A 19,525-nucleotide genomic window follows, 5' to 3' on the forward strand; every position below is an offset into this window, starting at 1 on the left:
AGGGACTACAACAGATGAGCAGAAGAATCTTGAGATCTAGGCCATCCATCCTGACCTACATAGTAAGCCTATCTCTAAAATTATGAAAATGAGCAATTTAAACTGAGTGAATATATGATTCTTTTAAGAATTTACTACTGCTGGGCCCCAGTAATTACATGCCTGGAATCCTAGCTACTCAAGAGGTACGGACAGCCAGGGCAATGAAGTTCACAAGATCCCCATTGCAACAGAAAAAGCTGGGCCTGGTGGCACACACCTGCCATCCCAGCTACTGTATGAAGTATAAACTAAAAGTATCATGTCCAGGCTTCAGACAAAAGGCAAGAACTCTATCTCAAAATGAGAATCATACTACGCAGCATTTAGAAAGCACATTGGTGATCACAAGGGCTCAAGTCCTGTAAACTGGGAAAGTAGTGGAAAGCGTTACCTTAAGGCAGCAACCACTTTGCTTCGTTCCCTCTACAAAAAAGCTCTCCTCCGGTAAGAATGGAAACTCGTCCAAATTTTTCAGGTGTTTGCTTTTGTTCTATTGTTGTTTGTGGGTGTGGCTGGGTGCAAGCGCAGCTTTTTCACTTACAGCTGTTACTCTAGCAGTTAAGCTACTTTTTTTTTCCAGCTTTTTCCCAGTTAACTGAAAATGAGTCTTGAGTATTTGTCAACTGAGGCTGGATTCAAGTCTTGATCCTCAGATCTCAGCCTCCTGAGTAGCTAAGATTACAACAGACACTCATGCCCAGCTAAATTTCAGTTGTATTCAAAGGGGGGGAGGGAGGGGGGACACAAATACATAGTCCATGTGGGTAAGTTACAAAATCAAGATAGTGAACTGTCAACTGTCTCTATTATGAGAAAGGAAAAATCACAGCATACACATTAAGAATTAATTTGAGAAACTTATTTATTTTTTATTTATTGTTATTTTAAAGGTGATGTACTGAGGGATTACAATTATATGAGTCAGGTAATGAGTGCATTTCCTTTCATACAGTGTCTTCTCTTCCCTCACTCTCTCCCAGTCCTTCCTGTCTCTACCCCTCGAGTTGAATAATTCACTTTCTGATGTGTCCATTGAGCTCTAGTGCTGGTTGCACTTTTTCACCCTTTTGCCCTCCCGGAGAATCTCTCTCTCTCTCTCTCTCTCTCTCTCTCTCTCACACACACACACACACACACACACACGTTTAGATAGCCTTTAAAATGCATAATCTAAATATTCCAGGTCAACTCAGAAAAGACAACACAGTATTATCTTCTGCATAGAATACTTTATAAGTTCATTTAAAATTGTTCTTTAATGGCTCACAGCTATAATCCTATCTATTCAAGAGCCTGAGAACTGAGGATCTAGGTTCAAAGCCAACCCAGGCAGGAAAATCCACGAGATTTTCTTCAATAAACTACCAAAAACCCGTAAGTGGAGCTGTAGCTCAAGTGGAAGAGCACAAGCCCTGAGCATAAAGAATCTCCGGGACAACATCCGGGACAACATCAAGCCCAGGACCAGCACAAAATGAAGAAGAAAAAAAAAACTGTTCTTTGAGATACTGCAAAAACCAAGTCACAGAAGGAGTCAGAGTTGCTGGACTCAGATTTGGGCTAACAGCCTGTGATAGTAGGTAGTCAAAGGTGATAAAAAATCAGCCACGCTAAGAATCAAAGATGAAAAAAGAACCCTAGGAAATACAAAAACCTAAGGAGAAAACCTGAAGAGGTCTGCAAAGTACACAAAGAAAAACAGAAGAATCAATAATATATCAGCAGAGAATAACAAAAACTCTGGTGGTTAATCAGCAAGGTCAAAAGTAATACAAAGAAAAATATGATCAATATTTCCATGGAAAAGGTCAACTCTAGTAGTGGAAAACTGAGACCACAAGAACCTATCTTGTGCTGAGAAATAAAACAATCTAGTACTTCTTTAAAAAGTTTCATTCACATTGAGAAGGAAAAGTCTATACAGACTCTTTTTAGATGTCATCATAGTAGCTGTGAACTAGCAGCTCATGCCTGTAATCCTAGCTATTGAGGAAGCTGAGAATTGAACAATTTCAGCTCAAGGTTAACCCAGGCAGAAAATTTCATTACACTCCATCTGCTATACATGTAAAAAGCAAGGGCTGGTGTGACTCAAGTGGTAGAGTGATTGGCTCAACTAGCAAGCAAAGTGAGTCAATCTGAGATCTTGGGTTCAAACCCAAGACCGACGGGCGGGCGGGCGGGCAGACAGACAGACACGCGGACGGACGGACGGACACGCAGACATGCAGACACGCAGACACGCAGACACACAGAAAAGGACAGTCTTAGAAAGCTTTTCATTCTTCTTGGTTCAAATTTTGTTTCCGAATGACTGTTACAGTTTCGGGTTGGTTTGGCTGCTTGCAGGCAGCACCTGTTGTTTAGTAGGGTTGGGATCTCATGGCCACCATTGGGCAGTGTACAGTGTGTGGTGTGCTTACCTGTCTACCCCAAAGCATTGCTTACAGGTTTTCTAAAAGATGCTGTGCTACAGAATCCTGTCACATTTGCTATTTCCTGGTACAGTGTAGTTTTTCCCCTACCATTTGAATAAAAGCATGGCACCAAACAAAAAAAAAAAAAAAAAGAAAGATCATGTCATGCTAATTTAACTGTATACTGGGGTCTTTTCACAGAGGTTTTTTAAGAGTTTTAATCATGTTGGCAACTCATTTTTAACAAATTCATGCTTATTTTGGCACAGTTTGTGAATAACATGACAATCTACAGCTTATTAGGTCTTCCTTCAGTTCTCTGTAAAGTCTGCATACAGGAAGTACATAAAATCAATGTGTCAGAAACAGCTGCACTCCGATTAATACTTGTAACAGCCAAGAAATGGAGACAAACTAAATTTCTACCATGTGATAAAGAAAATGTGATTATATAAGTTCCTCCACAGAATACTATTCAATCTTAAAAAAAAAAACAAAAAAGAATAAAACCCTATCTTTTTTTTTCTTTTCCAGAGCTGAGGACCGAACCCAGGGCCTTGCGCTCGCCAGGCGGGCGCCCTTCCTCTGAGCTAAACTCCCCAGCCCCAACCCTATCATTTTTAATAACATGGATGAAACTGAGATAAGAATGTGCAATAAGCTATCACCAAAAGTTTAACATGGTTTCACTCACAGGGGGACATAAAAATGATTTCACAGATGTTCAAAGTAAAATGATAGTTACTAGAGCCTGAGGAAAGAACGATTAGAAAGACATTGATCAGTATATACTAAGACAACAGTAAGAAATTCCAGTGTGTCCTTTACACAGTAGAGTGACTACTACTAAAAATAAAATGTGCTCAATGTTTCTCAAAGCTTGAAGAAAACTGAGAATAAAATATGTTCAATGTTTCTCAAAGCTTGAAGAAAGGAACCTGAATATTTTGACCAGAAAGAAATGATAAATGTTTTAAATATTTCCATTCAATATTTCAAATGTTTCAAGTATTACACAATGTACATATATATCAAATATAATTCAGTACCCCACAAATACAATTTTTGTTTTCAGTATTAGTTAAAAATTAATTTTAATTTTAGGAGTAAAGGGCTCATGTGGAAGCAAACTGAAGTTCTTCAGTTCAAACTCTAGTCTAACCAGGATCTGAAAATAAATTAAAATAAATTTTAATTTTTTAAAAAAGTTACCTGTAAAATTGTGATGGATAAAACACCAAGGTTAAAATTCTACTAACAAACATCATCTCAGTCCCACCACCATTGTTATCTTTCCAAAGGCATCTAGAGATACCCTAAAAATGTTATCAAATGCTTCCCGAAGAAAGGCCATTTTAAATCACTTTTGCCATTGAGACAAAGCAATGACCCAGCACAAACATCTATGAATTAGGCCCGACTCTGGGGCATGTAAAGCACAAAAGAGAAAACAGACAGGAGAAACATCTCTTACCCAATAGCATGGAGTAATCTGCAAGCCTAGACTGGAACTTGAGGCTAGCAAATTACTTTCTGTTCTTTACTCCTTTCAGAAAAAAAGTGAGGAGGAGGAGGAAGAATGGAATCTGATATGCCTGTTTTGTTAAAATTCCAGTCATTTACTCCTGTGAAAGTCTACAAGTACTGACCAAAGGTGGACAGTTCTCCAATAATATACCTGCCAGTGAGAAGTACTCAACTGGAGACACAAAGTTTAGCTTGTAACTAGTGGCTTCAGTGACTCCTTTATGACTCATCAACATTCTAGGACTCAACATTCCATTTTAAAAGTGAAAGAGCCAGCATGGCACCAGTGGCTCTTGCCTGTAATCCTAGTTACTCAGGAGGATGAGATCTGAGGATCACAGTTCAAAGCCAGCCCGAGCATGAAAGTCCGTGCGACTCTAATCTCCAATAAACAACCAGTAAACCAGAAGTGGTGCTGTGGCTCAAGTGGCTGAGTGCTCACCTTGAACTGAACAGTTGAGGAACAACACCCAGGCCCAGAGTTCAAGCTCTATGACCAACCAAAAAAAAAAAAAAAAGAAAAACAAAATGAAAGAGCCAAGTACAGCTGGGCAAAAAAGTTTGAGAAACCCCATCTCAATAAACTAGTCATGGTGCCACGTGCCTATGACCACAGCTACGTGGGAACGGATCCTATTCCCAAAATGACAAAAACCAAAGGAGTGGGAGAGCAGCTCTAGGGCAGAGGGCCTATCTAGCAAGTGTAAGTACTACACCCCACCCCACCCCCACAAAAAAAGTGGAAGAAAAAAACAGATGTTACTGGGTATTAACTTATTCTCTACATGCTTCTATTTTCCCTTCCGTCCTTATAACTAAGGCAGTCAAATAACAGGAATCTCATAACTGCTTTCAAGTTTCAGAATGAAACTTGACTACTGTACCTCCCTACCCCCAACCCACACCCCTCACCTTAACCAGATTATTCCTCAATTCAATAGTGTTACTAGAGTCAAGTTACCTCAGAGACAAGTTACCTCAGAGGAAAGAATGCAAGTACAAACTGCATTTGAAGAAGCTGATGTATCTTAGGGAAAAGACAGGGCAATAGTTGTAATTATAGGTTCTAGAACCTGAGACTAGGCTCAAATCCCAGCTCTGCCATTAGTTGGTTGACTCTGACCAAGTTACTAAAACTTACAGTACCTCAGTTTTCTTATAGAATTTCTAAAACAACAGTATCTACCCGCTGAGTTCCTGTGAGATTTAAATGAATAAATTCATGTAAAGTGCTTATAGAATAGTGTCTGACATAGTAAGTATCAAAAACATTGCATCCATTATCAATATTTTATAATTCACCATGTCTGTGCTAAGAAATTATATTGAATAACTACATGTAACTAAAAATCACAAAATGTTAAACGATCTCTAACATAAAAATCCTGCCTATTAAAAAACTTTTAACTATGAAGTGACAATAAACTGAGATAATTTCTAAACTAGTACATGAGCAGTGTTTAAGGCATGTACCTTCCCTCTACACTAACCAGATAGAATCATACGGACCACAATCTGCTTTGATTTTATAATTCTGCAGTCTCATTAAAATTCAGTCAATGAAAAAGTACACGTTACAACAGGTCTGGTTCTAACATCCTGCCACTGAACCACACTATGCAAAAGAAGGACTCAAGGGAAAAGGAAGGTTGGGAAGGTTGGGAAAAAAGAAATCTGAAATAATGAAAATAGAGCATAAACACAGACAGGTAACAGAAAAAAAATTATATATGTCAATATTACTTTGAGACATACTAAAATTGGAAGATAATTCCATTCAGGTTTAGAAATTGCTAGTAGTTATGTTGTTTTTGTACTTACTATTATTGTATTTTTAATTTTATTTTAAGGACTGGCTAAAGTATTCTCTATATCCACAATACTGTATTTTGGCAAAACTTTTCAGTGACCAAAACAATATTTAGCTATTTATTTCAAAAACATGATGGGCTGGGAAGGTGGCTCAGTGGTAGAGCACTTGCCTTGCATGCATAAGGCCCTGGGTTCGATTCCTCAGCACCAAATAAGCAGAAAAAGCTGAAGTGGCGCTGTGGCTCAAGTGGTAGAGTGCTAGCCTTGAGCTGAAAAGCTGAGGGACAGCGCCCTGGCCCACAGTTCAGGCCCCACATCCAGAAAAAAAAAAAAATGATAATTGAGTGCAATAAATTAACTATTTTCTGTCACTACCAAAAAAAAAAATCAATGGCTCCTGCCTATAATCTTACCTATTTTGGAGGCTGAGTGCTAAGGTTCAAGGCCAGCCCAGGCAGACAAATAGAAAAGACTCTTATTCCAGTCAACGAGAAAAATGCCTTAAGAGGAATGTGACTCAAGTGGTAGAACATCATCCTTGAACAACACAGTAAAGCAAGAGCTGGAGGTCTAGCATTTAAACCCTAATACTAGCAAAAAATAATAATAATAATAATAATAACAAACGGGAATTTTATTTTAGAGACTATATCCGCACTACATATGAAACCCTAATCTATAGTTCTTCATTTCTGGGCATTTTCAGTGTTCTCTTATTTTCTTCCTGTCTTTAGGAGGAGGAATTTGGAGGGAAGATGAGTATTCTCAAAGTCTTTTATGTGCATAATTGAAAAGAATCTTTGAGTTAAAGAAAATTAAGATTCAGGATTTACTGATGTCGATTTTAACAGCCAAGATCCAAAAACAATCTGATTACAAGAGATTGAACTCTCCTATTAGACATACACAAGTCATTACTTTGACCTTTTTGACACCCAACTTTTTTTCACTTTATTAGAGAAAAAACAATTTTTTTTCCTGAAGAGAATAAAGGATATTTTTCAAGACAGATGTTCACTTCACATCTTTTTTGTTAGTCTAGAAGTAATGAAGAAAGAGTACTGGAAAAAAATAAAAGATTATCATACTAAAAATGGGCTCCAAAAACCAAGGCTGACGGAACCATTCATTGTCTAGCATGTAACCACTGCCACATTTGCTTTTCAAATACTTGTGAAAGCATTTGGCATCATTTTCCAAGAATCCCACAGGAATACTACTTCCTTGTTTTTTCAATAGTATTTCAAAATGTTGACATACTTATTGAACTATTTTTGGAAGATTTAGTTCAATCTACCTTCAGAGTTCAAGATGCAAATATATAAAAGATACAGGACATCCCTTTAGCTACACAATTTGGCAGGCTTCCCGAGTTCTCCAAGAAAATTTCAATTGCTACTCCATTAGCAGCCAAACAGCACTGTGTAGAAGGAGCAACTGTGGACACAAGGAGGTCTTGGCTATGTATGCAGCTCCTTTATTAAACTGCTGAATGACTTCAGGTACATTTAACCTCTACCTGACTTGTTTGTGTCTTACTTGTCTGACCTAAGTTACAAAGTTCTTTTCAAAAATCAAATGGCAAAAAAAATCTGAGAACCTGTGTTGAAAACAAAATTGTTTTATATAAACAAATAAAAAGCATTTTAAAAGGGAAGAAAACAAGTCTATCCCAATCAGAACATACCATTCTGTACTGTTAAGAAAATAAAAACACAATTACAGAAAGTACATTGAAACTAACCAATATATTTCAAACTATTCACAAACCTATTTTTCATTTTTGCCAAAGCCTATATTAAGTATTTATTACTTGACTTTAAATTGTCACTTTAAAAGTATTCACTTTGATACTTCAGATTATTGAAGCCATAGAGTTCTGAGGTACTTGTACTTGTTTCTGATGCACACTGACATATACACTTAAGGATCAAAAGATTCAGGCACTCATGGTGGCACACATCTGTAATCCCAGCAGTCATGAAGCTGAAACAGGAAGAAGAGTCTAAATCAGACTGGAATACATAGTCAAACTGTGTTTCTATGTGTGCATAGATGCATACATATATTATATATATATATATATATATTCATGCATACAGATATACATATATAGTGAAAGATTTATCTATGTAACATCTTTGTTAACCTACTTCCACATTTTGGGAAAATACTGCCTTTATCTATTACCTACAATACATTCTCCATTAATGAATAAAGGATCTTAATTTTTATACATTTTTTTCTCTTTTTTTTGGCAGATGTGGAGCTTAAACACTAGGCCTGGGTGCTGTCCCTCAGCTCTTCAGCTCAAGGCTAGTACTCTACCATTTGAGCCACAGCGCCACTTCCGGTTTTCTGGTGGTTTATTGAAGAGTCTCATGGACTTTTGTGCCCCAGCTGGCTTTGAACTGTGATCCTCAGATCTCAGCCTCCTGAGTAGTTAGGATTATAGGTGTGAGCCACCAGCGCCCGGCTTAATTTATAAATTCTTAAAACCTACTGTGCAACTTAACATTAATGATATATATTCATGGTCAGGAGATCTTCCTGGAGTTTCCTCAGACCAAACATCTAGTACTATCTATTCAGAATCTCCTATTCTGTTTCTCTTCCCTGAAATCTATACATAAAAATTCCAAACATGGGCCAGGCGCAGGTGGCTCACTCCCGTAATCCTAGCTACTCAAGAGGCTGAGATCTAAGGATCGAGGTTCAAAGCCAGCCCAAGCAGGAAAGGCTGTGAAACTCTTATCTCCAATAAAAAAAAAAAAAAAACACCAGAAAACAGGAAGTGGTAGAGCCCTCGCCTTGAGCTGAAGAGCTCAGGGACAGCAAGCCCCAGGATAACAATTTCAAAAAAAAAATTCCAAACATGTACCCTCACATTAGTGTTATTCCCACTCCTTATTTATACCTAGTAATGAAAATTTTCTCCCAAAGTGTTTATAAGAACCTGTATGAATTCAAAGACTGATCAAAATCAAATCATATTTAAACAGTATTTTTATATATAGAAACCCTATGTCACTTTAAAGACTGACAAGCTAAGACACTCAGTAATAAGACATTCTGTAAACTCTAAAATAAGACTGCCAAATCTGGTTTCACTGTATATTTTAAAATGTACCAAGTGTATAATATTTTTATACTGTGAAACATGACAGGAAATACTGTACAACAGATCCTGATTATTTCAAGGAAACAACATCGTCGTGTTCAATGGCTTATCAATTATCCATTTCTATCTACCTAAATACTGATCAATCACCTTATTTTTCTGGCCTGTTAATATAACTGAACACAGCAAATGGTGTGGGAAAAAAAGAAGTACAATTTCATTATTGCTATAATCCTTACCAAATGTTAAATACCACAGTAATCTTATGATTTGGGAGGGGAAGGGAGGGGTGCTGGTACTAGAACTTGAACAGGAGCACACAGACTCTTACTTGGCATTCTACAACTTGAGCCATAGAGCCACTCCAGGTTTTGGAGTTTTAGCTAGAGACAGGAGTCTCACAGACCTTCCTGTCCAGCTGATTTCAAACTTCAATCTCCAGATCTCAATCTCCTACGTAGCTAGGATTATAGGCATGAGCCATCAGCACTGGCTGAATTTTGTGTTTTTGTTTGGTTTTGTCTATGTGCACACACACATGCCAATCCCTGGAGCCTGAACTCAGGACCTGAACTCAACTATTTGAGCCACAGTTCTACTTCTGGCTTCTTAATGATGAATTGCAGATAAGTGTCTCATGGACATTCTTGCTGGGACTGGCTTCAAATTAAGAGCCTCAGATCTCGGCTTCCTATGTAGCTAGAATTATAGGTATGAGCCACCAGCATCCAGCTTGGGTTTTATATATAATCAGAGTAAAACTGTAAGTCCAGTGGATTGAACATGAGTTACTTTCTACTTCAAAAACACAGATAAAAATGACAGCAAGGAAATTTTAAAAACAAAAATGTAAATCCACAAAAAAGAAAACAACAGAAGGTTAGGCCACCAGACAAAATATACCATTAGAATTTCAGAGATGGAAAACAGATGTACAAAATAATTGACTTAGCAGAGCAGAGAAAGCTGGACCCTGAGTGCTTTTGGTAGAGGACTACAAGAAACAAGCTGATCACTGGAGAAGCCCTGAAAACCTTACATTTATAGATGATGGAGTATGCTTTTCCAGTATTGTTCACCCATAGGAACAGCATTTAAACAATTATCCATAAACAGTAATACCTTCACAAGGCTAAGGACAAAGGAGGCCCTAGGTTCCTAAGTAAATGTTTCTGAAACTCAACTTTTGGCTTCCAGTATGCTCCCTGCTCTCTTAGAAAAGATGTAAGCTTTCAACCAATAACAAAGCATAAAAATATTTTGTCATTTCACAGTTTCAGGGGATATAGGTTTAGATAGCTCTGAAAATCATGGAACAAAATTTAATAACCAAACATACCAGAAAATTAGAAAATAAGTAAGTCACTGAATGCATTTATCTCTGGATACTAGAAAACTGTCATTAAAGTTTAGGGTATTAGTCTGCTGCTATTCCTTATAATTTACAAAGTGTTACCTGACTTTCTAAATCATTTAGAGGTCCTGTAGGAAATGCTCTCTACACTATAAATTAAATAGCAAACAACATAAAAACACATGGAAAAAAGTGGTGGAGGATCTAAACAATCATATTTTATTGTGATGCATCTTATGCACTCATGTATTTTTTTAATGTAGAAAAATCATACTGGAAACATTACATGAAAAACAAGGTAAAGAAAGTTTTTAAAAAACCAGTAGGCATGGTATCTGACTCCTGTAATCCAGGACTCAGGAAGCTGAAACAGGAAGATCATCAAGTTCAAAGCCAGCCTTATTACACATATGACTGCCCAACAAAACACCATCCAACCAAAAAATGAAAAAGAAAAGGGAGGGAGGGAGGGAGGGAGGGAAGGAGGGAAGGAGGGAGGGAGGGAGGAAGGAAGGAAGGAAGGAAGGAAGGAAGGAAGGAAGGAAGGAAGGAAGGAAGGAAGGAAGGGAGGAAGGAAGGGAGGAAGGAAGGAAGGAAGGAAGGAAGACTTATACATTGACAGCTAGACATCTAATATTAAGGAAATTTAAGTGCAATGATGGTATTCCAATTATACTTACAAAACAGTTTTTATCTTGTAGAAACTGAAAATGAAAATCATGATAAAAGTAATATTGAATGAGCTTTTCAAAAGAACTTAGGCTGAGATCTGCAGATCACAGTTTAAACCCAGGCAGGAAAATCCATGAGATTCTTATCTCCAATAAATTACTCAGAAAAAGCAGGAAGTGGCGCTTTGACTCAAATAATAGAGCACTAGTCTTGAATACAAAGAGGCTCAGGGCAGTGCAGAGACCCTGAGTTCAAGCCCTAGGACCAGCACAAAAAAAAAAAAAGTAGAACTTAAAGGAACCAAGATTTATACGTCTCAAGGTACTGTCTAGGAATGAGAACTCTGATCACTAAACAGCAGGCATCTGATATGACCAAAATAACCAGAACCACCAAAGACTCAAGATGCATATCAAGAGGTTACCTATTGTTTTATGTGCATTAGTAGTAAGTATATGTATTATTTTCTTTATCTCTTATCAGGCACATAGCTCCTGTTCTTTTTCACATTTACTACTAAATCAGCACTGCTTTTCTTATCTTCTTTAGATCACCAATTCAGAGCTAACTAAACCTGTGTTTCCCAATTTCAACTTCTAACACTCCAAATAAAGTTTATTTAGTTTCTCATTTTGATCGACTGATGTGTAATAAAAGATTAAACAACATGAAAAAAATCTTTTAAAAGGTAAATATATAAATAGGGCACAATTATGAGCTGAGGGAATATAACACTAGGGTTCAGATAACTGAACAATTTGTTTAAGAGCAGCAGGTCACAAAATTTAGCAGAAAAATCACAAAAACTTTCCTTCCAGATATTACTGAGAGACTAGGACATTATAGGCATTGAATAATGGGTTCCACAAACCCTGAATCTAATCATGACCCAAAAGTTATTCTTCACTAAAGGGAGAAATAGGAAATGCCTGCTGGCTCAAGAGTTTGAAAAGCTCTACTACCAGCAAAACCCCCTTTAAGGTCCTACAAAGCTAGGCCTTTTTGCATCTTTCAACTGATATTTACTAAAGAAGGTACCAGGCCAGAGGCCTGTGGCTCATACCTGTAATCCTAGCTATTCAGGAAACTGAGATCTTAGAGTCACAGTTCGAAGTCAGCCTGGACAGGGAAGTCCATGAAACTACTCAGAAAAAAACCAAAGTAGCTGTAGCTTAAGTGGTAAAGTACTAGCCTTGAGCACAAGAAGTTCAAGGATAGAGCCCAGGCCCTGAATTCAAGCCCTAAGACCAGCAAAAAAAAAGAAGAAAAAAAAAGATTTCAACTCAATAGTCTAAACAGTCATCTGTCTAATGCAAATGATTGAAAAAATATAGAGGTAAAATGAAAGGACACAGGAAGAACTGAAGCAATGTAAGAAAAATATGAATCCAAGATGGTGTGCAACTACTAAACACTTGCTAGCAGTACTTCCAATTGAAGTGTCTAGGCACAGATTGTCACAATTGTCCAAATTTTCCAGCATAAAATAAAAACTTAGGCAAAACTTTCTGATTTATTAATGTTGGCACCCTCGGCTCAAATTGGAGGCTGAGACTGTCGAACTGAGGTTCAAAGCCAGTCTGAGCAAAAAAGGTCATGAGGCTCCATCTCCAATTAATCAGCAAAAAGTTAAGCTGGAGACATGGCTCAAATGTAGAGCACAGGCTGTGAGCAAGCAAGAGTGAGGCACTGGCAAAGTAGATAAATATTTTCCCCAGAATTGGAAAAATAGGTAAAAATAAAATCAAGTAAAAAATGTAAAGTTAAAACACTATACTTGGAGATAATAGGAGATAATAGGTATACTGGATTTATAAAGGTTACATTTTAATTAAACAATATTTTCAATAGTATAAAAGTTTAAATATTATCAATAAAAATTCAACTCATTATTAGAATTAGTTCGGCAAACTTACTATAGTTATACAGAAAGAAATTCGTAATATGGCATCTATACACACACACATATATGCATGCATGCAATCATCTCTAGCAACATAAAAAAATTACATGTTCCCTGTGTTACTTAATAGATCCCAACATCTTTACCATATATATAAATATATATGTATATCACATATATATTTGTGGATATAGATGTGAATATATATTTGTGGATATGTGGATATCCACATATACATATATACCATACAAATACATACACACATAACATACCATATGTGTACATGTACCATATGTATATGACCAAAAAAGATGGATATAGTATGTTAGATCAAAATTTTTCTGGAGGTATGGCTCAAGGATAGATTTAGCCTAGCCTAGCCTAGTGCCTGGGCACTGTCCCTCAGCTCTTCAGGTCAAGGCTAGTGCTCTACCACTTGAGCCACAGTGCTACTTCCAGCTTTTTCTGCTTATGTGGTGCTGAGGAATCGAACCTAGGGCCTCCTCATGCATGTGAGACAAACACTCCACCACTGAGCCACCTTCCCAGCCCCTAGCCTAGCAAGTTTAATACCCTAAGTTCAGACCCCAGTACCACATAACAAAATTTTAAAACAAAAAACAAAAACAAAAACTTCATTAAATTCATAAGTAAGAACACAAATGACCAAGATTATGTCTGATTTCAGTTTAACCTCTACAAATGGGTAAAGGGGCTCAAAGAAGATTTCAACTGAATGGAAATAAGCACAATCAGGTGATGAGGGAAATAAATGAAAATACACTGAAATAAAGTGAAAAAGAAAAAAAATGAAAGAATACCTCTTAAAACAATTCACGGAGGGGGTAACAATGCTCGATAGGAAATGGCCTCATTACCTTGCTTATGTAATTATAACCTCTGTACAGTACCTTTACAATAAAAAATATCTTTTAAAAAATCACAACCACTTTTATTTCCTAAATTTATCGCATATTCATTCTCTCCTACCCTTCCACCCAAAAATATCTCAAGCTCTCATACTTTCTCTTGCACACTGTTTGCCTAAAAATACACCACTTGACTTAGTGTCAGGCAGTTTAGGAATCCCTAGGGCCCACTCTGAGAGCAATACTTTCTTACTAGTCCCACTCCTGAATTAAATCATCTCCAAGCTCTCTTCTGACCCACGAGGTAAATTAATACAAACTTTAATAAAATAAAAATAAAATAAAAAGTCACTGGGCACTGGTGGCTCACGCCAGTAATCCTAGCTACTCAGGAGGCTGAGATCAATGGATCTCGGTTCAAAGCCAGCCCAGGCAGTAAAGTCCTGCAACTCTTATCTCCAATAAACCACCAGAAAACCAGAAGTGGCTCTGTAGCGCAAGTGCCCTTGAGCTGAAGAGTTGAGGAATGGCGCTCAGGCCCAGAGTTCAAGCCCCATGACCAACCAAAAAAAAAAAGTCTCTAAATCAGAGGGAAAAGAACCAAAGAATGATTACAGATAAACTACATCTTAATATTATATATGTTAGCAGGATGTTAAGAAACTAAAGAACAGGTATAAAACTCAGTCCTATTGTCATAATGATGAAAGAAAGGTTCAGCTCTGAAACTCATCAGAAGTTTTGTAAACCTAAGCTCGGGGCTTAGAAAAAGTGATTAGATAACTGATAATCAGACCTGTATGACAAGTTTTTGAAACCACGATTATCCTGGAGAAAGGCAACTGAAAGATGATAAAGGTATGTGAAAATTCTTTCAGGACATTCTGGTTGACAGCCAGGCTATATCAAAGCAATTCAAGAGAAAACCTGAAAATCTAAGTTTAGTTTGTGTATCATGAACTTACCTATCTGACCTGACCTACACAATAAGTTCCTACCGATAAACAGGGGAAAAAAGTTCATAAGAATCCCATTCATGCTTTCTAGTTCTTAACTTAGAAAAGACTAAAGCATCCTGATGACATTAGATTTAGTTTTATACGCAAAATTTCAAGCTGAGTGCAATCGGCTCATACCTACTCAGGAGGCTATTCACTAGGCTGAGATCTGAGGATTATGTTCAAAGCCAGTCTTGTCAAGCAAGTCCACAACACTCTTATCTCTTAACCAGCAAAAAGCTGGAAGTAGAGTTGTGGCTCAAGTGGTAGACCACAAGCCTTGAGTAAAAAAGCTAAGGGACAGTACCCAGTTCCTGAAATCAACCATCAGTATGGCACCAAATAAATATATCAATTTAGATATCTACCTTTAGATATCATAATACTCCATATTAGCATAGTGATTATTTGGGGACAACCCATACATGTTGAAGCTTTTATGACCCTATTTTGCTAAAATAAAAATATCAAAGTGAGAACCTGTAATGTGAAAAAGAATTTCCATTTTAAAAGTAATTAAGAATATGAAATTAGCTCAAATTCTATCCTAAATAAAATCAGAAGTATGTAGGCATTGACAGGCCATATGACATCTATTATAATATCAGGAAGTAAAAGATTTTTTTTTTTTGTCGGTCATGGGGCTTGAACTCTGGGCCTGGGCGCTGTCCCTCAGCTCTTCAGCTCAAGGCGAGTGCTCTACCACTTGAGCTACAGAGCCACTTCCGGTTTTCTGGTGGTTTATTGGAGATAGGAGTCTCACGGTCTCTCCTGCCCGGGCTGGCTTTGAACCAAGATCCTTAGATCTCAGCCTCCTGAATAGCTAGGATTACAGGCGTGAGCCACCAGAGCCCGGCTGACATTTTAAACAAGAAAATTCAGAAAAAAAAAAAAAACTGAGATTTAAATCAAAACAAATTCTATTTCTCAAACCAGGGAAATAATGTATAATTATTTACCCTTTGAGACATAAAACGTACATGTGTAAGGATCTCACACACACACCACTGGGCACCAGTGACTCACACCTAGCTACTCAGGAGGCTGAAATCTGAGGACTGTGCTTCAAAGCCAGCTGAGGAAGGGAAGTCCATGAATTTTTATCTCAGAAAAAGCCAGAAGTGGTGCTGTGGCAGGAAAGTCCATGAGACTTTTATCTCCAGTAAACCACCAGAAAACTGGAAGTGGCACTATAGCTCAAGTGGTGTAGAATGCTAGCCTTGAGCTGAAGAACCAGGTCCAGAGTTCAAGCCCATGACTGAACAAAAAAAAAGGAGCTCAAGAACAATGCCCAGGCCCACAAGGATGGCAATAAATAAACAAACAAACAAATAAAGATCCTATATACAGATGCCAACCCAACTACAAAAGGAAGAATTTGTAAAACTAGGTTTTAAAAAAAGTAGGTTTAAAAACAAAAGTAAAACCCTTCCTCTATTTTCTCCATATTTCTATAAAAACTATAGCCAAATATTAAAATCCAATAATCTTTACTAAAAAATCAATATATAAAGGTTTAATGAATTCTTCAAATATTTATTTAGTACAATGTTGAAGTAATCACTAGCAAATATATGTAATAAACAGTCCCTCCCCCTTTATATGAAATATATATTGTACAGAAAAACACCAAAAAATTCTAGATAATAGTACAGTTTCTTTTCCTTTCTGACTTTGTAATAACTTCTAAAAGCCATATTATTAACAGCTAACATAGAAGCCACCACCCACAGCTAATGACAACAGGCACTGAGTCCACTATAGATTTTAGTCTGGGGTACTGTGCACAAAGGAATGACAGAAATGTTATGACTATCAAGTAACTGATACATGCCAAAATATGGTATTCCCAAAGGATGTGCTGACCTAGAGTATGTGGGGGAATCACACACAATCTCCTACTTAAGGCAGGTCTTCTGAAGAGGCTGCAAAATGTTTCTGTTGAGGGAAAGGGGGCAAGGCTAAGGGTAGATTTGCTGCCTGCAAAACAGTTCAGCCCTGAGATTCCAAGATTCTATAAAAGAGCAGTAAATTAGGGTTTGGCTAGTATTTGCTAACTACTGAAGCCAGCATAAACATTTACTTGAGGCTTTTAAATCTGTTTAAGGGTACCTAGTAGTTAGGTACTGTAATTCTGAACCTGAAAAAAAAAAAAGCAAACAAGGCCACTGAAACTGTTTCTAAATAAAGGTGGGTGGAGGAGGTAGGCACATTTCCTTTGTTTTCTGCAAGTATACAATACAGATTTCAGAAATGAAAAAGTGTGACTTGGTGGTATTGAACCTTATAAACCTGTATTGCTTTATTTTTTTTTAAAAAAAGAGCTATTAATTCTTATTTTTCAATAAGTCCACATACAACTTTTAAACAGATTATCTCAGTTCATAAAAAAGAAAAAAAATATGTTTTCTGTAAAAAAGAGAAACAATGGGGGGAAAATCAACCTCCAACAGCTAGATAGCTGCTATATAACATATAAAACCCACATTCCTAAATAAAATGGCAAAGATACAAGATTTGTAGGTCACAAGCCACAGTAATGAAAGTAGTGATTGACAGAAGAACCTGATGTTAAACCTAACTATACAATATTACTAATTACAGAGAAATTTTACCAATAAATATTTTGGTTGAGGACTGCTTTGTCATCTTTACAAGTATTTTTAGTTGAAAGCAAGTGGTTGGGTAGTACACGTAGACATGGTTCTGATTTTTAAATATCTATTTTTACATTCTGGTCACTGGTTAGGTTTTCTAAACTCAATTCTTTGGAACTGGTAATTTGGACAGGGTAAGCCACAGTTACGCTAAGCTGTAAAGCTTATAGTTCTTGCAAATCTAATGATGGGTCCTGCTAGTCACTAATTTCTAAGGCAAGTGTGATATACATGACCAAAGTGTACTAACAGTCTCAAAATAGAACCAGAGCTTCTGAGATTCCTTGGAGTCTACTTATAATAATTTTTTTGGTGTGCCTCCCTTCAGATTCCTCCCCTAAATCTCCCATTTCCTTCTTCTCACTTGGACTTAAATTTCAGATGTTAAAGATGGCAGGGCGGTACACACACTAGCCTGTAATCCCAGCAGGCAGGAGGGTGAGAGAAGAGGGCCAAGAATTTGAGGTCAGTGGTAGAGTGCTTGCCTCCCGTGCATGAGGCCCTGGGTTTGATTCCTCAGCACCACATAAACAGAAAAAGCCGGAAGAGGCTCTGTGGCTCAAGTGGTAGGGCGCTAGCCTTGAGTGAAAAGCTGAGGGGGCAGTACCCAAGCCCAGAGTTCAGGCCCCACAACCAACAAAAAAAAGAAAGAATTTGAGGCCAGCTTGAGCTGCCCTATATGACAAGACCCTGTTGTAAAAAAAAAAAAAAAATTTAATTTGAAAAATCAGATTTTTTTACCTTTTCAAATAATTGTCATCCAATTTAGATTCAAAGTTGGAGGTTTAATGACTCGATTTATGGCTGGAAGGTTTCTGCACATACCACCTAACTACTTCTATTAGACATGAGACTGAAGAATGGGTATGCGTAAGTCTTCAGAAAAAGGGATGCTTTAAAAGGAAAGAAACCGTCCCCCACTATTACTCTTAATGAGCAGCCTCTTGTTCTCAGCAGACTGCACACAGACCACGACTGACTTCAGTGGGAATTCTGCCCAAGAAGTGAGAAGGACAGGACAGGATTAAATGAGCCCTAAATCCACCTGATTGTTCTATCCCATTACCACTTGTACAGCTCTCCACTAACCTCCATACGCCAGATATCGGATATCTAAGGTTTGATGGTAGTTTCTCAAAATGACCTGCAGAAATGACCATGCCAGCTCTGCCAGGTGATGCAGCACAGCTCTTTTACAAGTTGTGTTAGATTAACAACTCAGTTGGCCTTTATCACACAATTCAAGGCAGCACTGCAATGCAGCCCATAAGTGGCAGCAACAGCAACACAGTGATTTCTCACATCAAGAGCCCGCAAATGGAAATCCAGGATCACTGAGCACCAGTCTTCCCCTGCAAAATCTGTACAAGGAATTGCACATTCCAAACTCCATCCTCCACAGCCAAGACTTGGTTTCCTTCAGGTACCAAACTCAAGAGGAAAAGTGACAGGACACTGACTAAAATGCTAATTGGCAAAACTATTAATGGATAGAAAATACAGAAATAACGTATTCCCTTGAAAGAACAAAACCAGGAGGAAAATAAATGAATTTTAAAAAAGACTGAAGAAAATAAAGTGAACACTGAGTCTTTCTTTACAAAAAAAAAAAAGACCAAAAGGGGAAAAAACAGCATCACGAGGAACAAGACACCCCAGACATTTCACACGTCAGAAGTGCACCCACGTGAGTTCAGGAAACTGAGGAAAAGGCACGATTCAGGAAAGAGAAAATAGTCTACACTTCCTCTAGGTTCCTTTTTACTCTCACCCACCTTGGGCTCCGGGGCAGCTGTTACGGTGACAGGAACTTCTAAGGCAGGCATATCCAGGGTCTGTAGGAAAGGCTCCCCCAAATAACACCACCTCGTGAGTGAGAGCTAACACCACCCATAAACCCTTGGCCTCACCCGAGGTTGACATCTGGAGAAGCCTAATGACGACCGCAGACGGCCCAGCGGCCCAGGGCCCACGTCTCCGGTGAAGGATGGAGGCTCGCCGCCCCCCCCCCGAGATGCCAATGCCCAACCCACGGGCCCCGTTATATCCTCCTCCTCCCCGACCTCCTCCTCCGGCTCACCTAAAACTGCCCCGAGGCCCCCGCCCCGCGCCGCCGGAGGAGAGCGGCAGCCCGCGGCGGCGACGCGGCCCGG

The 19,525-nt window shown here is 38.1% G+C and overlaps 1 protein-coding gene across 7 annotated transcripts in view; it reads right to left on the reverse strand.

The window, feature by feature from the left end:
- Epb41l2 (erythrocyte membrane protein band 4.1-like 2) overlaps positions 1-19,525 on the reverse strand; it is a 166,888-nt gene that overhangs the window by 146,549 nt on the left and 814 nt on the right. The window lies entirely within an intron of this gene.

The sequence above is a fragment of the Dipodomys ordii genome, unplaced genomic scaffold (genome assembly GCF_000151885.1).
Source record: "Dipodomys ordii isolate 6190 unplaced genomic scaffold, Dord_2.0 Scaffold97, whole genome shotgun sequence".
Classification (NCBI taxonomy): Eukaryota; Metazoa; Chordata; class Mammalia; order Rodentia; family Heteromyidae; genus Dipodomys; species Dipodomys ordii.